The sequence below is a fragment of the Ixodes scapularis genome, unplaced genomic scaffold (assembly GCF_016920785.2).
Source record: "Ixodes scapularis isolate PalLabHiFi unplaced genomic scaffold, ASM1692078v2 PGA_scaffold7__128_contigs__length_106722199, whole genome shotgun sequence".
Lineage (NCBI taxonomy): Eukaryota > Metazoa > Arthropoda > Arachnida > Ixodida > Ixodidae > Ixodes > Ixodes scapularis.
Genome location: NW_024609882.1, coordinates 15781480 through 15808975, shown reverse-complemented (window position 1 = coordinate 15808975; position 27496 = coordinate 15781480). Strand labels below are relative to the sequence as shown.

The 27496-nt window shown below is 46.1% G+C and overlaps 1 protein-coding gene across 2 annotated transcripts in view; it reads right to left on the bottom strand.

Moving 5' to 3' along the window:
• Positions 1-25106, bottom strand: part of LOC8028045 (mitochondrial 2-oxodicarboxylate carrier) — a 34625-nt gene extending 9519 nt beyond the window's left edge. Inside the window, exons 1-2 of one of the 2 annotated variants that reach the window (XM_042286458.1) lie at positions 25021-25055; positions 23488-23540 (exon numbers count right to left, since the gene is read on the bottom strand). The gene's annotated coding sequence lies outside the window, so the exon portion shown is untranslated. Of the gene's footprint in view, positions 1-23487; positions 23541-25020 lie in introns of both variants that reach the window. The other variant, XM_002410305.5, reaches the window with a different exon arrangement.
• Positions 25107-27496: the final 2390 nt, after the last annotated feature.

Sequence of the window (27496 nt, the reverse complement as noted above, 5' to 3'; positions counted from 1 at the left end):
TCATTCGTAGATTCTTTAGACGAGTTTGTCGCGAAGGTCCTGCATACAAGCGCTCGTAGTACGGTTGTCACGATCCATCCCATCCGGACTGAAGAAAAAAATGCGTTTGTGGGACAAGCGCAAAAGACAATCCGGTCCAATTCCACCTACGAAACATTAAGGCCTGCGGACCTTTCGCCTCCAAGCGTCGTCACTAGTGGGCCCACGCAGCTGCTTACCCGCAGAACACTCAAAGAGCCAATCTCTGCGATCTACGAAATCAGCTGAGCGAATGATGAGGCGGGACATCGGCTTAGACCTAAAAATGACGTCTGCGCTGCGGCATTACGCAATGCAAAGCGTCATGCTTGCATTGCGTAATGCCACAGCGCAGACCTAATTTTAAGATCTAAATAGATGCTCCGCCTCATCATTCGCTCAGCTGATTTCGTAGATCTCAGAGATTGGCTCTTTGAGTGTTTTGCGGGTAAGTAGACGCGCAGGAATTTTTTAGAATACAGCGTCCGCGACGCTGAATGTGCGACGACGGCAAGACCGACACGCCTGCCGGTTTGCGGCATCTCTCATCCAGCTTCGGTGCGTTTGCCGCTTATGGGCGGGACGGTGAATCCACTATCGATGACGTCATGCCTCCAGGCCTTGTCTTCTAGGTGGCCGATCCTCTCAGAAAATTAAAATCCATGCCAGATACTCGTTTTCACCTCAAAAACCGTAGTTTAAAAAAAAAATGTTTTTTTTTATTTCGGACTACTATTAATTAGCCCCTTTTATATAGCAAATTAAAATATATGTATGTGCATTTAGGGTTAGGTATATGTTATCCTATCAAAACGTACACGTTCTAAACCCCCCCTCCCCCCCTCCCCCCCTCCCCCCCTCCCCCCTCCCCCCTCCCCCCCCCCCCCCCCCCCCCAAAAAAAAAGGACCGCGGATATTTATTTTTTTTTTAGTTGAATTTGTAAGAATTATTTCCCGCGGCGTATGGACAATGAACAAAACTTGTTTTTTTTTTTTTTTTTTTTCTCTTGAGATGAAAACGACGAAGCTTGCCCGCATGAAGCGCGAAACACATGTACGACGAAACCGTCCAATTCGACGTGCGAACTGCCAGAATGACCTTGGGGGGAGAGAGTTTTCGTAGCATCGGAGAGCGTTGAAAACTCTTGCCTCCGACCGTCGTATTGCGCGGGTGTTTCGCGCTTAAAACGCTCCCGTACTGTTGTCCGGCGGTCCATAGAAACACCCGAACCACATCTGCTCCCGAGCAGATTTTGGTTCGGCGCAATGCTTCGGTATACAATGGCCATGATCCAAGATACGTAAGGTAATGATGACTAATCTGTACGGGTCCGCGTAAACCCCAGAAGATTACAGCGATAAATGCAGTTCATTCCGGTGCCGGCCAAGGCCACTAAAGCCGGCGGCTCATATTTCCCACTTCACGCACAGGCGGTGTGACGTCACGGCTGTCGGACAACCAAGACACTAGAAAACTCGCCTTTCCCTCTCCCGAAAACGGCTACGCGTGCGCAGTCTTCGCAAATTGTGGGATCAAACGAACTTCTTTATAAACAATCGGTTGAGTCAATCAATCAATCAATCAATCTAGGAAACAGCACTTCCTCGAAAAGACACCGCGCAAAATAAGATTACCACAAAAATGGCGCCCGACGTTCGTACAATTCTGCGAGAGAGGTACACGCTTCTTTTCAGCAATGACAAAAAAACAAATGGCGGGTCGACCGTTTGATTACGATACGTCGCCGTATCCTTCTATCAGGCTCTTTACTCTATGCGAAGCGCAAGTTCGTCTGCTTCTTGCAGAGGGGTTGTCATGATGTCAGAACGCCGACCTCTTGTAGGCATCTAGCATCGAGGTCTACCCACTGTCCTCTCAATCAGAGCCAATCAGAGCACGGCGTCGTTCTGACGTCACCACAACTCCGACGCAAGACGCAGACGATCCTCCTCTCCGCATGGACCCAACCCTCGCAGCACCTATGCCACTCTCAACCTTATGACCTTCTCGTTGATTGGGGGTCACGTCTACCCGTCCGTTCCTACTCTCTGTAAACGTGTGCACTGTCTGCACCCTAAACTTTCAGCGACTCCCGTCGCAGCGTCGACGTAGGGACGAAACTGGCGACACCCGCAGAACGCCGTCACCACGAGGACCGATCGGCAGTCGGTTTGTGCGGTCTCTTCGACGGCAGACACATCGATGTAAAGGGAGACAAAGACGGCGGTAGCGTAATGTATAGCCAGCCCATCAGCTCTGAGAAGAATTAGCGACCTCTCTCTCGCTCTCTATAGACGAGCCTCTAAGCGACAAACGATGCCTCGAAGGGACGCGTGCCATTTCTCACGGTGAAACAACAGTTCGCCTTCGGGCCACGATGTCGAAGCTAACGAGCTTGCCAAGACAGACAGGCACACGTGCCGTGAAGCGATGTAGAATAATAGTAATATAAAATAATAAAAAAAAATAAACTGAAGCGTGTTGCCTTGATCTTGCAAAACAAATCTCCACTTAGCGATGTGCAATGAAAGGTGTTTAGACTGGATTTTTTTTATATATATATATATATATCTAAGACCGATGCATCTACATTACTTTCAAGTACTCGGTTTTGAAAGCACACAATATTAAGAAAATTCGTCGTCGTTATTACCTTTTCTTGTAGGAACCCCGGAGGGCACACATGCCACTATACTTCGTTTCAGCTTCGGTCCGAGCGCGGCCGATGCTATGAGCCAACGGGCCAAACAAACAGCGCAAAAAGCGCAACGTCATGGTGTGCTCTCTACGCTTGATAGGACTAGCCGGCTGATGAGCACGCACAGAGAGACGGGGAATACCGGCTGGTCCTATCAACTGCAGAGAGCACGCCATGACGTTGTGCCTCTTTCGCTGTTTGATTGGCCCTTCGGCTCATAACATTGGCCACGCTCGGACCAAAGCTGAAACGAAGTATAAAGCTGCGCTCGCACTGCTCTACGTCACGCGAAAGGAAGCCCTCAGATACATTTTTCACCCTGTCTGCGCAGCGTACACCGCGTCTCCTGCACGATGAATGAGCAGTTTTGACTGCGGCTTAATTAACCGTAAAAAAAAAAAAAAGCGTGTGTACTACGCGAAGCAGTCTGTCCTAAAATGACCGCGGTTCTTCGCAGCGTAAATATTTTCCACTTTATATATAAGCATATAGCGCTACAATCATAGTGAGACACAACCGTACTTGCACGCGCAGTCACCGACCCAAAAGCTTTTTTTTGTTACGGCGTAATTTCAGAGATGAAAGCGCGGCCTACTTCTTTCAGTCTCTCCTCCGCTCGGAAGGAATTGATGACGTCGTCGCGAAACAAGGAGATACGCCGTTTGTTTTCCGTGGAGTTATGCGCGTTTACAAACACGAGGCGCGTGTGCACTGGATTCTTCACTTCGTCTTCTTTGTGTTCCGCGCAGGACAAAGATTGGGCACAGCTCCTGCCCATTTTTTTTTTTACCGCGCTCAGTCAAGAAAGAAGGAGTAAAATATTCACGAGTGCTGCGTGTGCTTCACCATAGCCTCCTCTATACTCACAAAGACTGGCAGTTCGATGACGGAGCTATAGAGTGCACCCGTTCGCAAATTTGGAGCGCGAGGATCTGGTAGCAGAGAGCATTTCTCGGGGAATTCGGTATTCAGCGCACAGCTTGTTGCAATGGCGAGGACCCGAAACATGGCTTTCAAACCCGACGAGAAAAGAGGCGGCAGCCAGAGGAACGTGAGAAGCACGAGCGGACATTCCATCGCTCGGGACAAGTGTGCTTCGGCGTCTCGCCGCAGCGGGGCGCCCGTTTCATGACTCTTGTCTGCCGCTCTTACCTTTTCACTTTAGGCGGCCGCGTCACGTGATGATCTGCCAGGCTTTGTCTGTTCAGAGGAGGCTATGGCTTGTGACAATCAATGCCTCGGCGAACGTTTGGGTAGTGGCCCGTGTCCAATCGCTGCAATTGCGGGAATTGCCGAGCTCTAACAGTGTCTGTAGCTTAGCATGTGGCTGCTTATTCTGGCTGCGAGTCGAGGGGGTGTCAACGCAGCTCGTTTTTTCTCGGTGTAGTTTTTTTAGACTGCCCCCCCCCCCCCCCCCCCCCCCCCACACACACTACATGCAAAGAAATACTAATGAGCGTCTTGTACGTTGCTCGGAAAATGATTAATTGCAAGTAGTATTCATAAGGCTTGTCGGCTATTTTAAGTACTAGCTAGGTTTCGCTTGTGCCGCAATTGAGAATATTTTACCACGCGCACTTATTCCGCGAAAAAAAATGTAACGAAAAAACTTTTCGTTTGAGGTCAACCCACGTGAAAAGAAAAAGACATCTGAGAGTTGCATGAACTCTGAAACTCCTCGAGTCCTTTGGTGTAAAAACAACTGGGCTGCCTGACTGCAGTGACGAACGTGTCGGTGCGGTTCATTTGTCAGCGTAAGTCGTCCTAGGACAAAGCTGTTCACAACGTTCGCACTCTCTTGTCCATGACATCGTTTGTTCCCCATACTGTGCTCGCGGCCTTCTCAAACATTCGGCTGGTTAAACTTTCTCCTTCACCACAAATTTGATTCTGTACCGCTGGTCCATAAAAATAAACTGCTGAACGTGCGTCAAAGGCGACAACCCCGGCGCGGGGTATCAAAGACTGATATCCCGCGTTGACGTCCTTCGCAAGTTTAATCGTGCTACGCTTTTTCTGCAATTCGTTATGGACAAAAGTCCGGGTCAACCCTGAACGACCTCTGTAGTTACCAGCTACATTTCAAGTGTGCGTGAAACACTCAACGGCGTGTCGTTTCTGTACGTGACAAAATAAATCACGCTGGAATTAAGCCGACGAGTTTCAGGAAAAACAAACACCCGAGCGTGCTAGAGAAAGTCAGCTTCAGTTGCTTGACCGGCAACGCAAGCTGGAAGCCGGCCGTGTGCCTATCTTAGATACACTACTCAAGATACTGCATTTGAAATACCTTTGGCGGTATCTTGGCTATCTTGCAAATATATTTCCCCTAGAGTATTTACTATATCTTGATTGCATTTCTCACTACCTTGTACTCAGTATCTCAAATACGTCTTTCAACTTTGAAAAATCTTGGTCGCCGGAACGATCTACAATATCATCAGGGCAAAGCTGAAGCAATCGCAAACTTGGAGCAACGAGACCGAACACAAAACAGGGAAACAAGGCACAAGCAAAACGCAGTCTCAAAACGCCAACAAAACACCAAACGGATAACCCCAAGTACGTTTACCTGTATGTGTCTAGCTCCTGTCCGATTTTTTTTTTTTTTTTTTGACAGCCGAGCTGTAAAGGGCTGCTTTCACCAGGATGGTGTCCACCAGCAAAGGGATGACACCGAAGTCTGGACAGCTACCGCCATCTATGAGCGACGGCGGCAAACAGTCGGTTGTCTGGTTGCCGCCGTCGTTCATAGATGGTGGCAGCTGTCAAGAGTTCAGTGTCATCATCTATGAGCGACGGCGAAGTGCGCAGCAGCACGAATGGTTCCGCAACCACCGCGAAGCCGCTATCGCCTGAAGTTCCACTTCGTCGAGCGCTTCAGATTCCCTTGCAAAAGGAGAGCACATCGCTCGCCTGGGAAGCCACCGCCGAGAACAGAAGCTACCAGCTCCGCTGCTCTTCCTTCTTCACAACAGTGGAAAGGCTGATTTTTTAATGTTAGTTTTGAATGGCACAGGACACTCGGGGTTAACAAAGTGCTGGTGACGTCATCCGAATTTTACACCTTTCGTCTGAAGCTAGAGTGGTTCCATCAACGGATGGGTGCGACGCCAACGCTCGGTACGGCCACAATGGACCGTTTTCGGAAATCGCCGGTTCTGAATAAGGTTCAGGTAAAAAGATGCGCGAGCACGTTTTCAAGCGAGCGCAGACACTCCCCCGACCAAGAAAGCTAGATCCTGCTGGTTTTACTGAGCTGCAGTTACCTAGGTTGGGCTCCCCTAAAGCCCCTTCTGTGCCTTCTGTGGCTTCAGTTTTACAACCAAGCTCGTTCAAAATCGTTTTCTTTCATCTCCTTCCGTATGCGCGCATTGTTTTAATCTCAAAATCCGCGCACCCAGATGTCCGCCAGGCGGAGCCAGTTATCTCTAAACTGGTGGATTCTGATCCTGCAATCTTGATCTCGATGCGTCAAGAATGGGGCTTGAAGGCGGTTTCGTGGACACTCTCCCTTGTTACCTGTGTTTCCCTCTTTGCTCTCCTAACAGTATTTTTTTTTTTTAATTTGAAGACAAAGGCGTTTTTCCTTGCCCTTGACCACGGTGTAAGGGCCCTTGACTAGGGAGACAAAATACTTGGTTGTTGATCACTGACAGAGGCTGTTGTCCTCGATGCTTGTTATGATCGTGCATGTTTGTTGTTCACTCGCATATTCATCAATAAGTCTGACTGCCTGAGGAACTCCTATACTCCGTTTCACCTTATGTTGTACCGCAGCGAAGGCTGGAAGCGCGAGCTCATAGTGTTGACAGCTGCCCTTACTGCACGAGAGCTTGTGCCACCGAGATCAACTTTAGAGCAAGGAGCTCGCACTTTTAGCCTTTCCTGCGGTACAACATAAGGTGAAACAGAGTATAGTTCGGCTGTTAGGGATACGCAATGCCGGACTAGATGTCAAGTACAAAGAATCGCGGCAAGGAGGATGACGAAATTACTACGGAATCTGTCATGGGTTGACCCTGCCGCCAAACGAGAGCGCGCCAGGTGCAATGTCTACAATACGTGATTCCCCTTTGTTCCTAAAATATTTCGGCAACCATCATGTCGGATATCCCGAATTATTTCGAAGTAAACCTAGATTGCAGCAGCAAAGCGCGCATTGTGAAAGTAATAAAGATGACAGCAGAATGTGATTTTCAGCGAAGTCATCACAGGTATATCACCCCCTTTTGACTTTTTTCATTCCTATATTACCAGCTTGTACCTAATTTCCATGTATCTTCGAAAGTAATTCAATTAATTTTTAAAAGTATTTGTACTCCACCCAAGATAGTTCGTACTAACAGTAACTTTCATACTGCCCTAAATACATTTCCAAATGGGTATTTAGTATTTTTTCTGAAATACTTTTGTTCACTGGAACACACTCTGCGCTTGAATGGGAGCATGAATTAGATATATCATAGCAATAAGATATATCATAACAACAAGACATATCAGAATAATTCGAATCTTAATGAAAACAACACGTTCTTACTTTTCAGTCCGCATCGATCATCGTCACAAAGTTCGCATCCCATTCGGTCATGGTAATAAAAACCCGAGACTCGGGAACACAGAAGGGGGCGAACACAACACAACGTCTGAGACGTTGTGTTGTGTTCGTCCCCTTCTGCGTTCCCGGAGTATCGGGTTTTTATTACCGTTAATCGCCCCCAGCTCGCTTGTTTTTTTTTTTTTTTTTTTTTTTTAAGTATTTTTGCAATCATCCTGCTGTACGAATTATTTTCCTTGATCTCATTCCCAACACTTTATTGAATATGAAATCCCCATCCCCAAGCCACTGTCGAAATTCCCGATAACAAAAATTTCCAAACTGCCGTTACGAACTCTTTCTTTTGTTTCTTTGTTTGTTTGTGTGTGTATGTGTGTGTGCGTGGGTGCGCGCGCGCAGAGTTATAACCACTAAATAGCTTTCTTTTTTTTTCTTTTTTAACTGTTTTATTTATGTAAGTTACTTCCCTCGATAATCTCTCAAACTGGCCCTGAGGGTAATCAAATAAAAGAACAATTAGATGCTTGTTTTGCGACTTAAGGTAATCAAGCACAACAAAGATAAAAAAAAAGAAAAGATTTCAAGGCAAGTGATGTTGATGGGCGCGAAATTGAGGAAGGCGTCTATCCTTTTAAGGCAGGGACGAAGAAATAATGCGAACCGGACGAATAAAAAGTTAAAATTACACCAAGTAATAAACGATATCGCGAATCTTACCATTCATAATTGCTATTTCTAAACCGACTTGAGAGACCCTCAAGTTCATCAAATTCTTCAGAATCACAGGCATAATGTTTGAGCGGTGACGTTTGCTTATGCGATTTTTAAAAGAGAGGAAGGTTCGGGTCAACATTGCTCGGCCCTGGGGTCAAGCGAGGCCGTTACACAGAAGTTGGCAAGAGCTTGAAAGCTTGAATGAAACGAGCTGCTGGCGGCTGGCGGAACTCCTGGCGCCATCCCTCGGGCGCACCTTCAGTTACTTTCATCGCTCGCATTTCCCTCCAGTACGTATTCGTCGGATCCTCCTAGATGGCGCCACATAATAATAAGAAAATGAAACAAAAATGTGTGTGTACGTGCGACGTCGGGGAAAAAAGATAATGTAAATGTAAAAAGAAAAAAAGACTGACAAACTATTTACTTTAAAAGGTTTGTTTTTCTTACATGAGCTTTTTTTTTTTTTTCTTTTTTACATACTGAGACCGATCAAATGTTTTGTTCAAAATCCAAAAGTTTAAATAGAACGTGCGTTCGCTTTCTTTTTCTGATAAATAGTCAACCATTTGCCTTATAATTACGCATTTTAACGGAAACTTGCATTCTCAAAAAAGGCTCGCTTTAGCCTTTTTTAGCACCTTACCAGCATTTTGCAATTCGATACAATGCAAACATTTGGACATTTAATTATGTAGCTTAAAGCATTTGGCATTTATATAGAAGGCAAACCTTTAGCCATTTCACTATGCTCGTGAAAAACATTTCGCATTATGATAAAAAGCAAACCTTTAGCCATTACACTTATGCACTATAAAATAATTTTGTATTCCGATAAAAGGCGAAACTTTACCCATTTATGACGCGATCTAAAATAAATTTTCATTCGGATAAAACGCAAACATTCAGCCATTTAATTGTGCACTTTAAAAGCATTTGCACGTCGATATAGTTTTGTCCGTACAAAATCAGTCCGTGGACACGAAACGTGCTCTTATGAAAGCTAAAGCTGAACTCATAAAATATATTCATAGACAGTCTTTCGTACACAAGTATGGCTCATTTAATTTTAATTAAACTGGTGTGCACTCGGCCAATCAAAAGTTCATAAAGAAATGGAAGGCGAACAAGGCATTTTTAAAGGAATTTCGAAATTTTACTGCATACCCAAATATTCCTGCCTAAATATTGAACTTGAAAAGAAAAAAAAAAAAAATACAGAATCTGGATTCACGAAGCACGCATATCGTCCTTCCCAAAACTTCCAAAAATTTAAAGTATTTTTTTTCCCTGTTTTATTTGTAAATTGTTTAATACAGAGTGTCAAACCAGCGCTCCCCCTGAGAGGGCGCTCTTCCTCTACGCACGTAGCTGCCCTGCAGCAAAGCGGGCTGCACAGGATCCCGCTTTTCAACGAGTAGGGACGAAGGTTGTTACACCAGACTACTTCCGAAAATCCTTGCATGCAACGCTGCGCACGTTTCATTATGAAACCTACATATTTGGCCATGGAGAAGAGTGGCATGGTTTAGGTTTGGATTTCCCGTTGACGAAGTAGTGCTGCACCACGAGGATAGCCTCGTGGTGCTTGAATAAAAGACGACGACGGGGCAGTCGTACCAATCTTATCCTTGTGTTCTGTCCATCATCTGCACTCGTAAGCACAATCAAGGAACTTTACAATGTAAAGAGACTTGCCTTCAGTGTAGCCGCAGCCCCAGCCATTTTCCAAAGGTTCATGCAAAAGCATACCGAGTAGACTGCCCGGGGTCTGTGTGTACCTCGACGACATTATCGTCAATAGAGAGTTTTAGTAGATCGTTCCCATGACTCCGATAACGATACCCGATACTCCGCCACCGCCTCCCTTGGGCATGCGTAGTATCGTTATCGGGGCTATCGGAGGTATCGGAACGATCTACTAAAACTCTCTAATGGTGCCACGGAACAGGAACACAGAGACAGGCTGAGAAAGGTGCTACAGCAACTAGTTCAAGCAAAGTGGCGACTGAACCAGGCAAAGTACTCTTTCAGCGTACCAGAAGGGCAGTTTCTAGCTGGGCCACCGGATTGATGCTGAGGGAGTACACCCGACAGAATACAAGGTACGAGCCATTGTGGAGGCACCAGCATGCTAACAAGCAAGCAGACTCTGGAATGCTTTTTAGGCTTGCTAGCCTTCTACGACCGTTTCCTTGAACAAAGGACTACAGTAGCAGCAGGACTTGTGAGTTTTACAACTGAAGGACAAACCGTAGAAATGGGAAGAGAAATACCAGGAAGCTTTTGAGGAGATGAAACAGCTGATTTTGAAGAAGACTGTCCTGACACACTATGATGAAACCAAGCCTCTGATCATCTCATGTTATGCCTCGCCTTATGGCGTCGGTGTGGTGCTGGTGCAGCAGGACAGCTCGGGCAGGGAGGCACCTATAGCCTTTGGCTCGCGTACACTAGGTACAGCAAAGCGCCATTACGCTCAACTGGATCTGAAAGGCCTTGCAGTGGCGTTCGCAGCAGATCACTTCCACAAGTATATCCTGAGTTGCCGCGTGACATTTGTGACCGACCAGCAGCCACTACTGGGCATTCTCGGACCTCGGCAAACAGCACTTCAGATGTTCGCCCCCCTTCCTTCCTTCCTCCCCTCCCCTCCCCTCCCCTCCCCTCCCCTCCTCCTCTCCCCCCCCCCCCCCCCCCCTATTCACACGCTGATGACTGAAGTTTGCCGCGTACGACTACGACCTTAAAGGGGCACTCAAGTGGTTTTTGAGTTCGTGTTTTGATGATGACAGCTGAATTTAGACGTCTTAAGTATCCCTAAAAACCAAGAAGTATAGTCATACGGTGATTATTTCTTTAATAAAAATGTAATTGAAGGCCGCCAAACCTCGGATCCACCCGAAAACGAAACCACTCTCATTGGTCGTCGCACGCTTATCAAAAGGATCTCGGGCCAATGGCGTTGGACGACGTTCCGTCGCGCAGTGATCCCGAGGTAGCCGCATCGGCCGAACCTCTTTGTCATTCGAGCTTCGATCATGGCGGAGTTCTCTACGCTCGAGTAAAGTATTCTAGTACACTGTAGCTCGAGGACCTGACGCCGTTAGAGGTTGAAGTTCTTCGGCGGACAGCCGACCTAGGGATGATTTCCTATGACGCCACTCCGACGTGCGATGTGGACGATAGCAGTGCTTCGGAGTCATGTTCGGGTTCCGAGGACGACGAAACGCAGACCTTTTCGGGCGTTCTTCGATTTGCGGTTGGGGCAAGTCGTAACCAAACCAACGTTTGACATCGCAGCGTTACCTCTGGTACGTGATGTCAAACGATGTCGCCACGTTGACTTTCGCCACGGGAGAACGGGGGGAAGGCTGGTTCAGACATGTGCAACGAGCGCGTACCTACGACTGCGTCCGTTGCAACCGGAACGACCGCTCTGCGCCGCGCGTACACACACCTGTAATTACTACAACAAGCGTAGCGGGTCGTCAGCACGGCGACCGCTTCTGTACGCCGCCGTCAGCTGTGTCAGCGGCCCCTCTAAAAAAGGGGACGCACTGCTACTCAATGCCGTAACAGAATATAGACAGACAGTTTTCTAGTCTAAAGCTTTATTTTTTTTTTTTTGATAGGCTTGCAGGGTACAGCGAATGAAAAAAATAAAATAAAAAGATGCAGCGCCGTCTTGGACGATCACGACTCTAATACACGACATTGCAATAGTACAAATATCGCCACACGCCTTTTCTACGATTATAAAAGACAATGTAATCTTAGCAGCGATATAGCTACGTAGAAATATGATTTCGTGATCAGATAGACGTTGCGAGCGTTCAGGATTGCTAACACTAATCACTTTTCTCCGGTGATGAAAACGCGTGAAAATTCGTATCCTTTATACGGTACGCGCCAGTAATACCTTGAACTTGAGCCCACGCATGAAATGCGCCAAATAAGAAATCCGGGCGATGTTCGAGGACACAAATGCTTAGAAAGCACCACTGTAGTCGAAGTAAACAAACACGACGGCACGGGCGTTTCTGCCGTCTTGAGAGTGCCGCAACAATATCGCCGCACGAGTAGGTGGATCTTCCCTTCTAGTACGTGCTGGGTTATCATAGCGAAACACAACGAAAATTCACAGTCAAGGATAGCGCTTTTACGCGGAACGATGAGCTTTCACCAGGCCGTCCATTCCGACGATCACCACCGACGCCACGTTTGCGGATAGAAGGAGCCGGCCGGCCCGCGACCGGCACGACCGGCCTGCAACGCGCGGATAGACGTGCGCTTCCGCGCATCCCTGGGGAACGGGAAATTCACCCCCCGCGGAGGAAGGCAAGGAGAAAACGTAGTCCCTTGTTTCTGAAACGATAATTGCGCTATCGCGTATTCTAAACTAGAAATATTTTACGTCTTGTGAAATTATCATGCACAACATATTTAAATGAACTGAAAATTACTTTTTAGCGAAACTTTACAAAGACCGCCAAAATTTTCAAACATACGATAATTTCAGTGGTCCTCGCAAGAACAGAAAAGAGTCCGCACGTATTTTATTCCTGCGTGATTAATAGGCGTTTCTGCCTTCTAAAACTGAAGATACGCATTCACTGACACTTCCTTAACACCATCGCACCAAAAAGTAGCTTCTCCAAAAACCGCTTGAGTGTCCCTTTAAGTACCGTCTACACCAGACGCTGACGCACTCAGTAAGTTGCCACAAAAAGACCCCATCGAAAAACCCCATGTTCCCGGCGACATCTTAATGTTCCAGGCTTAGCCACAACCAGTGCCCCTGACAGCAGAGGTTAATTAAAGCGAGATTGACGCAGGAGGGTGTCATACTCGCAAAGCACTACACAGCGATACAAGACGGTACGCTGCAGCAGCTGAAAGGTGGTGACTTCAATCTATACCACAGAAGAACCACGGAGCTGGCTATTGAGGAGTTTCAGCGAATAAAGGGGGCGCTCCGATCGATCCAACATGGCGGACAAGAGGGGGATAGATTTGCGACGCCCGTAGACCGGTAGCGTATAAATAAAACAAAGCGTGTAGTTCTCTGTTTGTTGCCGTGTGCGAGACGATCATCGTTTCAACCAAGACTTACCGTGATGCTACAGATGAAGTCTTCAAGCCAGTTGAAGGCAAGAAATCTTGCCAGAGTCAAGATATGTGTGCAAGTGTTCGACGTGAGCTCTCACTTCTGGTGCAGCTGTCACCAAGTTGAACCGAATGTACGCGGGTCCAAAGAAAGGTACGTATCAACAATGTTGGCGCGTTGAAACTATGACGCGTACTTTATCTAAGACTAAACTTATCGGTCTGCGGCTACAAACATTTTCGTTGACGTTGCTTAGATGATGTAACCATTCAGGCCTCGCATTTAAAGGTGTCGCGAACTCTTCGGTTGTTCTAGTTAATCGAGCAAAAAAGCGGTTGGATAGAAAGTATGACAACTGCAGCATACAAGGGACGATTGAGGTCTTTATCCTGCGTATCGAAACATCGGTATCCTTGGTGTTATCTTGCGATCAGCTGGTCGCCGGTCGTCCTGCTTTTACGCGTAATGTAAACAATTCCCGGAAGTGCCAATCTCATTTCTATGTGCTTTTGCACCCCTACAAGCCTCGTTTTGGCTCTTGTGGAAAGCTTTATTGTAATAGCAATAGTCTCATCGGTCATTCGAGTTGTATGTGCCACGGTGATATCTGCTGACAAACAAGTCTGTATTAAATGCAAGAAGGAGAACGAAGGTAAAGCTTTTTTAACTGCTTTATTTTTACAGAACAGGGCAAAGCTTCTAAAACAAGACCAAACTAAGCTGATATTTGAGTGTGCTCAAGAGTGAATGCCAAAGGTGCTTATGCTAAGTGGTAGATGTATGCAGTTCATTTTCTGTTTGCCTCTGCATTGTAAATTGGAAGATATGTATCAGCAGAAGACACATGTCCTTTTGGAAATGTCTTTTATTAGGGCAAAAATAGGTTTTCATACACAACCGAAGAGTCGCAACACCATTTAATGCGAGGCCTGAATGGTTACATCATCTAAGCAACGTCAACGAAAATGTTTGTAGCCGCAGACCGATAAATTTAGGTTTAGATAAGTGTGCGTCATAGTTTCAGCCTCAAACACGCAACATTGTTGATATGCACCTTCCTTGATGACAACTGCACCAACGTGAGAGAGCCCACGTCGTCGAACACTTGCACACATATCTTGACTATGGTATAACAAGAATCCTTGCTTGAAGTGAAGATCATCTCGCTACGACTAGCTACGACCACCCACCGCAGCGATGCAGGCGTCGAAGGGGCGCAACGCAGTCAGTCGCCGTCACCCGACGCAGCTCGTTTGGCATTCACAGCTTTCCGCCCAGGTGCTTCGTTTCTACTTGGCACCGAGCGTTATTTTCTGTGCTTGTGTGTGCTCCGTGGCTAGATATGGGCCTCAAAAGCAGTTCTTCAGGCTCAATAGCGTTCACCGAAGAACTTCTGAAGAAAATGCCACCCAGGAAAAAAAGCACGAAGACACAACGCACCAGCTTGGCGGACTATGCACTGGGCGTGGAAATCGGGCCCTGAAGATTATACAACAAATGCAAACTATCTAAACAAAACAAACGTTTTTAGGCTCAAACTGATTACTGCGGACTATACGCCTGGACACTGGTGCCTGTTATTATGCATTGTATATTCACTGCTGTTTGTTGTGGCTTGAGACTGCCTTCCTGTAATGATGCAGAGGGGTCCACTGAACTTTGAAATAAAGATATTTGAGCACATCTAGATGCAATGCCCCTTGAAGCCAGATGGTCAGGGAAAAGGTGTGCCATTATCTAATTTGCCAACAGCACACCAATGGTCACAATCAGAACTCACCGAGTCAATGGGCAGTTTTTCACCACAACATTTATTGCCGTGTAATCACCAATTTGGTCCATCAAAAACCCTGAGGCTGTAGCCTATAGCACATCTATTCTGGATCTGCAAAGCTTATGCTGTAGACACGCATCATCACATGAGCATGTTTCTTATCAATCTTAAACGTAAAACGCTAGTTATGCAACGAAATTCCCATATCATCACGTTTTTAGCAAATTGAATGGTCCCACCTGTCACACTGTTAGCTTTGGAAGTAAACCAATTCACAATACCACCAGTGGCAAACATCGTGCCAAGCATTAGTGCCGCATGTAGCACAAAAATGTCCTAACTAGGGAAGCAAACTTAATCGATCGTGTTGATTAAAGCACTTAAGTACGGGAGAAATTATCAATCAGAAGGTCACTCGAAAGGGAAGTTTTCTTGCTGAACGAATATGACTTTTTATTGGGCGTTCCGCAATGTAAGGCCGAAGACATTCACTCCGTGATCGGTACAGAAGCATTTGCTTAGCAGTCGGTCGTGCGTGCTAAAAACAAAGGTGGATTAGAAACGCGATAGATTCGCCTTTGCACGAAGTACTTACACTCAAAATCGTGTCAACATAAAGCGACTATGGCCCACCTTGCTAGCACCAATCTTAAAATTTATCCGTGTAGTCGTCGCAGCCGTGCACCAACCGAAAGCGTTGCCGCAAGCCCTTCCGCCGTCAACTTTGAATCGCTGTTGAGTCTGAAGAACTGCTCTATGAGGTCCATATCCAGCCACTGAGCACATACACAAGCACAGGAAATAATACTCGGTTCCAAGTACAAGCGAAGAACCCGGGGCGGAAAGCCCTGAATGCCGAACGATCTGCGTCGGGCGACGGCGGCTGACTGCGTAGTACACAGGTTGCGCTCCCTCGACGCCTGCATCGCTGCGGCGGGTGGTCGTAGCTGGTCGTAGCAGATCGTGTCACCTCTGTTGCTCGTACCGAAACACTAGAGCCGCGTAATATTCTTGCTGCCGAATTTTATAAGCCTACGTTCGCGGCCAACGCATATACACAAAGCCACCGCCCAGCGAATCTATCCCCCTCGTTCTCTTTCGGCGACCGGCCGCCAGGGCGGTGACACCGTCGCTGAAACTCCTCAATTCATTGGGGCTGCATCAGCCGTGGAACAAGAGTCGTTATACCTACCGCTGAACGGGAGCAAGCCATGGGCCTGGTCCACGCAGGGACATTGAGGAGTTGTAGCTATGAAGATTTGCACTCGAAGCTACTTGTGGTGGTCAGACTTGGATGAAAACATTCAGACCACTGGTTGGTTCTTGTGATCCATATCAGCGTACACAGAGGAACCCATCAAAAGCCCCGATTCCGTCGTGGCCTCAACCGTCGACACTGTGGCACACAATGCACGTGGAATTTGCGGGTTCCATGGAAGGACGTACTTTCTTAGTGGTGGTAGATGCCTTTACCAAATGGGTGGAGCTACGTCAAGTAAGCCATCCTACGTCAACGGCAGACATCGATGTGCTGCGATTCCTGTTTACATTAGGTATTCCGCACAAATCAGTGTCGGAAAACGAAATTGGAACGTTCTAGAAGAACAATGGAATTCAACACGTAACATCTGCACCGCACCATCTTGCCACCAACGGCCAGCAGAACGCTATACGTGGGCGAACTCAAGAAGGCGCTAGTACCAGAGCCATCTAGATCAGTGAGTCTCCGACTGTCGCGATTCTTATTCCGTCAGCACCGCAGGCTTCACCAGACGACGAACATCCCCCGGTCAAAGCAATGTTCGGAAGGGAATTAGCGACAATTCTGGAGCATTTCGTACCCACAGAAGCGACACCAGTCGGACTCGCAACAAAGAAGTTACCAAGAAACCGCCAGCTGCAGGCGGGGAACAGGTCATGACCCGACAGTTTACGAAGAAACCTGAACGGATTCCGGGCACTTTAGTAAAGGGAAGTTCGGCCGACCCTCATGGCTGGTAGAATGTGGGGAAAGGAAGGAAGTAGGGCTTAAAGTAGACACCGATGCACAGGCCAACCTGCTCCCACGCACATATGTTTACGAAGATTAAACCTACGCAGCTGCCTCAACCCACGACTGCAACTATTCACAGCTACGGAGGTGGCATCCTATACAACATCGGGGAAAAGTCCGGCTGTCGGTATCTGTCGGCAGCAAACAAGGATTCATGAATTTCTTTATAGTAAAGAAGGGCAGGCAAGCCATCATGGGCCTGAGGGCATGCGAGTACTTTGACCTCATCAACCGGGTCAACACTGAAGCACGAGAACCAGCAGCGCCAACAAGTAGAGCGCGAGTTCCCAGGTCTCTTCCGTGGTGTCGGTTGCACAAAGAAAGCGTACAAGATGGTTCTTCGTGAAAACTCCACAGCTGTGGTTAGGCTTGACCACAGGTGTGGAAGGCAGTTCCACTGGAAGGCGGTCACTCTCCATCGGAACTTTTGATCAGTCGCGGCATCCGAACCCTTGTTCCAGACTTTTCTTCGGATCCAGCACCACCTGTTCAAAAGCACGCCCAGAACCTCGAAAAAGGACGACATATAGAGCCACTGCAGACAGGAAACACTGTTCGTATCCTAAACAACAGTGGGCCATGAAAGCAACTCTGGAGTGCTACGTCGCTCCTAGATCGTGCAGCACCACCGAAGACATGGCAGGACGTTCCGAATGAAGAAATGATTCAGGGACAACAGGAGAAAACGATGACTCGGAATCGGAAAACGATGGGAGACCGGAGTCTCCTGGACCAGACTGTACAGATAAAGGGACAGAGGACCACGAAGCATTGCGAGCTCAGACGCAGCAGGGGCACTCATCACGCCGATCCGGCAGAAGTATACGGTCTTCACGGAGTCTGAGTCGTTCCAACAAATGCCGCAGTTTTTTTTTTTTTTTTTTTTTTTTTTTTGTCTGTGTTTCCTTTGAATCTTAATCTAACTTGTTCGTGTGGTTTGAATTTCACATCTTCCCATTTTCTTTTTTCTTTTTAAGTTTCGAGAAAAACGATGTACCACGAGGATAGTCTCGTGCAGAGCCGTGTATTGGTCTCGTGGCGCTTGAATAAAAGACGACGACGAGGCAGTCGTTCCATTATCTACCTGGTGCCTTGTCCAACATCCTCAGTCGTTCTTCATAGAACGATACAGTGCATCTCAGCACTGCATAAAAAATAAATTAAAAAATCAGCGGTTGCTTGCATTGCACCCATTCATCTTCGTGAGAATCCCTGTTGAAACACTGACCTCCTGCGGCCGTAAGGACCTGTCCAGACTTAGCGAAAAGTACCGCCGGCCGCGTCCCATACCTGGTCTGGCTACAGTGTTGTACACGTTGCTCAAAAAAAGGAACGAAAGATGGTTCATCGTTCCTTCTGATTTTTGGAACGCGTTCCCGTTACAAGTTTCGTGTGTAAAAAAGGTACCCGTTTCCGTTACAGTTAAACAAATGAAACGTATCGTTACACATACGTCACATTTTCATTTTGCTGATTGCCATGTTTAGTTAGATCACGCGAAGTTTATTTTTTTATTTATTACATCAAATAGCAACATACGAATTTGAATGCCGTGATGGAAGGGCACCAGGAGAAGAAAACAAGCGGAAACAGCGTTTCGTTTGTTGATATCTTCAAGTTTAAAAATCTCAGCTCTTAACCATATTCACGTTTGTGGTGCACGACTCAGACGAGCCAAATGAACTGTTACAAGACATTGCACGAGCGTTTTACAACAACCTCGCACGTTTCAATCTAACAAACTCCCTTGTTCGAACTTAACAACAGTTGCTTCTCGGTGTTGCTGTCCGCAAGACGAGCAAGTGAGGGAGGGGGTAGGGTTTTTGGAGGGTCAATCTTGAAAACTAAAAGCCTTCTTGAAGGCGGGGGGAGGGTGGAGAAGGACCAAAAGGTTAATGTTTTTCTATCTTTTAAGTGACCAATGTTCGGGATACAAAGATGCGCTTGATGTCTGGTAATCATTTATTTGTTGTAACTGTAGGTCTCTTTGTGGAATTTCAGTGATGGCTGTAGTCGCCCTTAGATTTCTGAGATTTCTGTGTGTATGAGGATTCGCGGAAGCAAAGGAAGTTGCTTAGTTTGAAACTCTTCTCTTTCTGTGTTTATTCTTTCGACTAAAAGTTTTGCTTTTCGTACCACAGTCCCGGGCATAAAAAAAAGAATCAATGTCCACCATCTCTCGTGCACCCGACCGCCACCGAACGAGGACCATACAAAATAAATACGAAGAAAAGTAACCAAAACGTTAACGAGATCCAGCTCTTCGTAAAGATTTTAGAGCGCAGCTCTTAGGGGCCCGTTTCCCGCTTGAGCGGCGTCGGCGTCGCCGTCGGCGTAACCGCGAGGCCACGTGACCCCCCGAGGTCATGTGACCCCCCGAGGTCATGTGACCCCCTAAGGCCACGTGAACCCCCTGAGGTCACGCGATCCCCCTGACGTCACACAATCCCCACCCCCCGAGGTCACGTGACCTCAAGGAGTCACCTATACCTCAGTACGCTTCCATCCTCCACCTCAAGAGCTGCGCTCTAATCCGGCGTTACAGGGAATTCTAAACGGCTTTCATTTTTTTTAATACTTTTAGAATTTTACTTTTAGAAACAAAATAAAAATTACCCCACTGGACGGAAAAAAGGAACGCCGTTCCTATTTCCGTTCCAGTAAAAATGTAACGAGTTCCCGTTCCAGTTCCACCGACGCAAAATGCAACTGCGGCGTTCCTTCGTCCCTCTTAAAAGGAACGCGTTCCAGGAACGTCGTTCCGTGCAACACTGCCTGGCTACCACTCCAAAATGTAGTATGACCCTCTCGGCTCAGGGATTATTTAATCCTTTAAGAAGTTGAGTTGAATTGAGAAAACGTCTTTATTTAATGCCATGCATGGCTGCTCTTGCTTTAAAACATCCGCAGCAAAACAAAACAAAAAAAAGAACGTACACTCAGCCATGCTTGAGAGCGGCCGACGGCCGTTTCATCACAATGCGGCGCTGCAAAACGTGGTCAAACGCCCCAAACCGCGACCGTGCGATGGGATTATTAAAGGGAGTTCGCAATCAGAACGCGGATGTCCAGTTACCGGGTGTAGCTTTTCCGCAGCGCACCGGTTCGCTGGCGGAAAGTGCACTCAACGGAGCTCACTTATTCGTCGACACTGACAGGGTATTTATGCTCGTCAAGGTTTTTATTTGTACATGACATAAAAGATCCCAACTACCCAGAACACAATTTTCGGCTCTAAATTCGTTTTTTTTTTTTCTTTCCGCCCGAAAATCATTGATCAAGAACTGGCCAATGTGAGTCACGCTCACTCTCCATTCTCCGTGGTCCCGTGCCGCTTTCTATGGTTTAGACAGAACCACCAAATATAATCAACGTCGTGGGTTATCGAAGGCACCTACTTAATATTAAAAATAGAAATGAAATCAGTTCCCAGTTTTTTTGTGGCCTCTAAAAAGCCGCAAATACGTTGAATGAAAAAAAAAAAAAAAAAAAAAGTTGCACAGCCACGTGACTTTCGCCAACTCTCTCCTCCTCTAGATTTCTTCTTCCTCCCCAGTCGAATTTCAATTTCAAGCAGTTGCGTTTTTTTTTTTTTAATGAACAATATACGTGACGTTGAAGCGAAATGTTGATTGGATAGTCTTCTGACAGCGCAATGAATCGCCTGGCAAAAAATATAACAAAAATGTTGGGTGTCAGTCTCCCTTTAAAGAAGCCATGAAACGATTTTTCTACTATCGCTAAATACTACTCAGAATCACTCCCTAACGTTAATAACTGAATAAACTTTCCCCTTCTAAACAACAAAAATAGCCAAAAAGAAAAACAAAAAAAAAACGAGAAATATGAGCATCGTTCATTTCTTTAACTCGGAGCCAAACAATGGTCACGTGGCCTGGTCCCTATCCTATGACGCAAACGTTATAGGGAAAATAAAATTAAATTTTTGACTGGGATAAATGATTTTAGATTGGAACTTTACTAATCGCAGTGATGTGATTGGCCTAACCCGTTTTGGAGCACCTTTCGGACCAGCCCAAAACAGTGTTTTGGAGCAGCAAAAGTGGCCTTTGGAGCAGATATTCTTAGAAAAATAAAAATATTTGTTTCAAGTGCTGGACAAACGAAGGTCACTTGGCTCGCCACTGTAAACATATTATAGTCAAGTTAGACCACCTGAGAGTCTTTCAACATGTAATTGAAATGCCAATGACATGAAACATATTGCAATGCTTCCGTAAAATGATACATATGTATGTACCTGCTATAGGTAAATAAGAACCAAACTACATCGATTGATATTTCTTTTAAATGGAAGCAATCTCGAACTGTTGATACACGTGACCACTGCAATGCAATGCGAAATTGTCACGCGAGCGGAGATAGCTGTTCGATCGAAACCATGCCACTCCGCTCCGCCGCCAACGGGTTGCCAAAATTGTACACAAAATGTAACTGTCGAGCATACGACTAAGAACAGCCCAGCCGCACGTGCTTGCCAGAGCGGCTGGCGAGATATACGCTAAACACACAGAAGAAAAAAAAAAAAAAGAACCTGAGCACATCGATGCAAGACATCACGAGCCAGGGTCAAAAAGTTCATGGAGCGCTTTGTGCAACGACTGAACTCGAGACAAACATGCGCGCTGTGCGAGTTCGGCGTAACAGACATCGCCTTCTTTGCTTGAGCTCACTTCTCTTCACCAACACTCTTTCGCGGCAGATGTTTTACGTACCGGGGTCCCCCTCGAAAGAAAGGTTACCGAGAGAAACCCAGTTAAACAGTACTTTGACACAGGAGCCTTTGATCTAGAGGCATTTTTGTAGTAGCGTATTAAACAAGAATAGGAATGTTGATGAAGATTAGGGCAGTCCTTACGTTTCAGTTTAGAAAGCGCCACATCTGCAGCGATGTGGCGACGGCAACACTCGACGTCGCGCGACCACGGGGACTGGTAGGCAGGAACCAAATATAGTTTTCCCACGACCATTGCTTTGAGGAGCGAGTGCTTCAGCTCACAAAGTACCTCCCGCCGCGCCAAAACGTGGTTTCGTTTCACAGCATGATGGCATGGCTGGTACCCAGCATGCTAGTGTCGGAGCGCCCGCAGACACCCGCGTCTATTGTTGCAAAAGTTTTGAAAACACGCGAGACAACGAGAGGACGAGAGCGCTAAACGAGAGACGGGGGGAAAAACATTGCAAGACCGGATGAATGATTGATGCAGGGCACTTTGTGTCGGACGGCTGCTTGCGCCACCTAGGTCACGTGTGCTCATTACACTACTCAGTTTAGATTCGGTTTTAAAAGGCGAGCGAAATTGGTTCTTTGGCGCAGGCTTTGCGCATGCGCCAAGCCTGCGCCAAAGGAAATGTAGCAGGATGTAGCAGGGTTCGCCCCTTGGAGCAGTTTCGCGCAACTGGCGCAGCAATCACATCACTGTAATCGGATATCGTTTAGCGGGCCAAAAGAGGGTTGAAAGTAAAAAACCAGTTTGTCGGTACGAAAAGGGGAAGCTCTTCGCCTTTCCACTGTGATACGTCAGCCGAGCCCAGCTCACGCACTGGACACGAGCACTGCGTCACTCGGACGTATGCACTCGTCAATAATCAATTCGTCGACGAATATTTGAACTCGCGTTCGTGGCCAGTAAGTGCCCTGACAGAACTTATCATCACATGCGAACGACAAGTTCTTTGATGTGCTTAGAAAGCAGGGTTGAAGCTTGGAATCATCGCACCAGTGCCCAAGCATGTCACCCCCCGACCTCATGATTTCTCAATTCCCTTTTGAGTTAAAGATTAAAGCTAAGGAGGAAGAAGTTGAAAAGTCATTTCATTGTCCCTTTAATCATAGCCACGCGCTGGAATTGGCAATCTCCTTATGTATCTTCTTGCAACTATACGAATGTTACGCTCGTTAAGGTATCTTGAATTCGGAAAAGGACATGCCTGTTTTGACAAGTTTGTCGCTGATTGGCGCCATGTTCTTCTACATGTGTCTTGAACCTGCCCTATACGCCGAGGTTCGCATGAATTGGCTCTTTGCATTCTTGGCTCCCGTAATATTACGAGAAATAAAAAAATAAAAATAAAAAAATGTCAAAGCACATTAAAAAAAAATTACCACCGTCGCAAGAGTATGCAAATACATAAACCAAGAAATATAAAGAACCGGTTCTAAACGTATCGTATGTTCGTTTTTAATGTGAGCCGAGACTTAGGAGATACCGCACTAATTCAAATCGCAGTACGATCACGCGCAAAACTAGAACGCAGGGTAGTTCCCGCGTCGTCCCAGAGATAGCAGAGCCAGCTCCGTCAGCTGGCGCCATCTCTCTGTGGTACGTAGAAACAGAGGGGAAGCAAACTAATGCGCGGGAAAATACCCCCCTCCTTTTTTTTTTTTCTCAAATCTTTTTGCGCTTTTTTTTTTTTTTTTCTCGTCGGCACGTTATATTACGGGATTTCTGCCAGGCCAGCTGTGCAGGAGCAACACGAAATCATGCAGCAGCAAGGGTGCAGCGGAAATACCGGGCGGAAAGCAGTGGACGAACTTGCCTTTTGCTATTGTTGCTGAGGGCCGGACTAGTGGTTCATCAAACACAAAAAACCTAAAAAAGCAACAAAATGTTTTTTTTATTTTATTTTACTATGTTGCGCAAACGGGTGGGAGGTGTCACACGCGCACAGGTATAAATTAAATTACACGAATATATAAAAAGCAAGCGGGCTAGGAGACTTCCAACGACTGCTACTCTTTTGGAAAAAACCTTAAACGGAGGGTAAAAAACGAGTCAACACATCCGGGCTTTTAAACACAGGTGTGCCTGAAATCCTGTATGTGTGCTGCTTCCTTTTTGTTGTCGTGTTCGAATTCCTGCGTCTTTTTTCGCTGTCGGTCCCCTAGTTTCAAAATCTTATGACAAGTAAGCAATGTTTTTGGCACATGCAATCACTGTGCACGAATTTGCAAACATGTATGGGTCTGCACCTAGAAACACAAATCAAGTTATAGGTGTAAATGGATTAGAACGTTCGCAGTCTACTGGAAGAGTCATGCATCACGTTCTCTTCAATGATTAACAGAATTAATTCGATCGGTAGGTGCCAACGTTTGAATCTCATGAAGTTTGAAACAAATTATCAAGTATATGTGCAACTTCCATTATCTAGAGTAATTAAATAAGCCCACTCAGCCAAGTATGCTTAGCGTACAGACTCAAAGTCACGAAGCATATAACCAAAAGCACATGCACCGTCCATCACTCAGAGCATACAATGTCATTACCTTATCTCAACACCCACTTGAACCCAACACAAGCGCGACGATATGATGACCTCCCAGATATCGCTCGGACCACAGCAATAAATTTTTTTATCAGACGCGGCGCCTTTTTATTACGCTCGATCGTGTGTACATCGTCCATTAGGTCAGCGTTCAATAGCTCAAGATAAGCTCCGAGCAGACGGTGCGGCACTCGCTACAATCTTAATCGGGAAACCGGGCCAAAGTCGCCAAATCCACTCATCCTGGGCGCCTATCTCGATAATTTTGTGAGCAGAAGACAACACAAAAACAGCCAATTTTGCAGGGCAACCGATCATCCGTTTTAGCACTATTTCGGCAGCCACGCAGCTTGACGAATCCATGCTGCGCTGTGTATGCGTCCTACAACTATAATTACTTTTTTTTCGCAGCGCGTGACAACGGGCCAAGAATCCGAGGCGCTCTGTACAATGCCAAAAGCAATTTGTTCGCGGGGCGAGCAGACAACCACAAAGACAGCTCTCCTCCGCGGACGGATACGATCGCAAGCATGTCTCCGCGCGTATTTTTGGACAAAAGAGTCCGGTCACCGATCGTTTTGAAATCTAAAAGCTGAAATACGTGCCGCAAACTGAAAATACACACTTCTTTTTTTCAAACGCCCGACCTCCCAACCCGGTTCATTTGTCGTCGCTACCTCAGTTCAACGGCAGCCGGAAAAGTTGTTGCGGTTCAACGAAAGCTGAAAGTTGTTGTTTTTGCAGGTACACGAGGAAATGGAGGTCAAGGAAGCGCTAAACGTCTCAAAAACAGCTTCAACTCACCGCCTCTGCAAGCTGAAAAACGAGAGACTTGCTATCCAGGAAAGGCGCGCTTCGCAGCAGCAGCCTACCCGACGCCGGAAGTCAGCTGACCTTGAAGTCCGCTCGTCGCTCGTCGTGGCGGTAGTATCGACTTCCGGCGGCCTTGGGAAACCGTCCTGCGCTGCCAGAGGCGTCGTCTGCTAGAAAAGAGCGACAAACCGCCAAACTGGAAATACTCCCGCATCTGTATTTCGCTGGTTCGGTTATCAGATTAAAGCTGTGCAAACTAATTGCGCAAAAAAAGAAAAAAAAAACTATAAAAAAACGACAGTTGATGATGCAAATATTATATTGCTTTACCCACACTTAGAGTTTTCGAATGCTCAAATAGTGCATGACGCGATCGTGTCTTTCTCGGCTGTCGGCCTCGCGTATTTTTATTTATTTGTTATTTCCGTCATAATGTGACCTCATTCGTCTATTTGTTATCATGACACTTGGACCAGTAACATATATGCACATTCCATATGATAAGAGGACCTTTCATATTCAGTCGCCAATATATTTTCTCTCCCTTCTGTTTTTTATCCGCAGCTTGTGAGACTGTCGATCAGAAACAATTCAACCAATTTGGAGACCATTGGTGAAACCAAGGAGAACGTTTGACACGATAAGGGTATATTTTAATTACTATCAACATATACCAAAGCACCTTCGTAATATAAAGTAGGACGTGAACGTAGGCGTTCGAAATGCTAATATTACACCCCGTAAAACCATGTTTCCATGCTCTGTGCGAACTTTCCTAGAACACCTGGAAAGTCATGTGGATTTTTTTTTTTCATATTAGAATTTACAAACTAAAAAGAAAAAAAAAAGTGCCGGCGTTTAAGTTTTTTCTTTAGAGTTCCTGTCAAGGAGGTTAGAAGCACTAGGAGAGGGCACGTTGCAATATTGGTGAAGCCTAGTCGTAAAAAGTGTAAACGATGTTGTGGCCAACGTGACCATAGATCTCTCTGGCGTGTGAGATGGATGGTTGATTGTAGAAGGACTCCTTGCAGGCTTGCGCGCGCTCCGTCCGGTAGGTTTTATCAGATCGAAGGCTAGCCTGTGGTATATTCTAGTACCCCATAGCTAGACGAAGGCTAGCTACGGTCACGTGATGTGGTCACGTTGGCGTGGTAAGTGAGGAGAGTAAAGAGGAAAATGAGAAAGAGGCGAGGCGTCAAGGGAGCATGGCTTGTGGAGGCTACACGGCTGCCGTCATACCCTCTCCTACGCTTGTTCGTTTTATGAACGATGCTGACGCCACCTTGGTTTCACTTTGTGAAACACACCACTCCTGTTTAGCAAATCTCTCATGAGGTGGCGATACATGCTTGAAGGCAAAAATATTCATTTGCGCTTCCAGCGCTACAGAATTCGAGCGGTCATAAAATGTACCCAGGCATAAAACATAGTTGCCGTCGAGGTTCATAGATGTCAGAAGGAGTCAGCTGAGCCGCTCCATCTCCTTTCCGCCATCACGAAGAGAATTCCGAAATGTCCAAGTTTTAGGAGTATCATTTCGGGCTCAAGAATATTTGCTAATCGAATTTAATCAAATTTTATTTTATTATTAGTATCTGCCTGAATGCCAAATAGGTAAATAATTTTAAAAACAAATCGAATGGGATCTGGACAGATGCACATGGACTTCGTAAAATAAACGACAATCCTTAAATCCGCATTTTGTCAACAGATCCTAGCCGATTTATAAGGAAGTTGCCACTTGGCATATTCTTGGGAATTTGAATATTTTTCTTGACTCTCAGCTGTTCGAGGAAGCTTGCATGAGCGTTTATTACTTGGCTAGGTATTGCAACGGTTACAGTTTTGGTAGGGTTTTGATGCACGTAGGGTTTTGATGCACGTTTTTGCAGGACTTAGAATGCTGTACACGTAGGTACACGTAGGTAGGGTTTTGATGCACGTTTTTGGAGGACTTAGAATGCTGTACAGCTGTTAGTGAAAGCTAGGAGTATGATGTAACTAATATTTGCATTATAGTGTTACATGAGGTAACAATAATGAAAGGTTGTTAATATAGAATGTTTTCATGCGTGGTTATCGCTCTGACTGATATCGTCCAAGGCGTAACAATAAAATGCCCGAATATAATACATTATTATTATTATTATTATTATTATTATTATTATTATTATTATTATTGATAGGATTTGTTACTGCAAACTGTATTCGTGTCTTTGTACCGGGTACCGAATACCCCTTCAAATAAACTTAGCGGATGTTTTAATTGTACTCCTGATATAGGTATTGTGTTACTTTCCAAGTCTACATAACGTTGTTATGAACCGCGATGTATGGATTTCAAAATGCTTACAGTACATTTGACCATCCCTGCTTATGCAAAACTCTGTTGGATTCACTTTCTGGATGACAGACGCGAACAAAATGCATACACTCATGGAATGTAGTTAGCATAAAAATACCACAA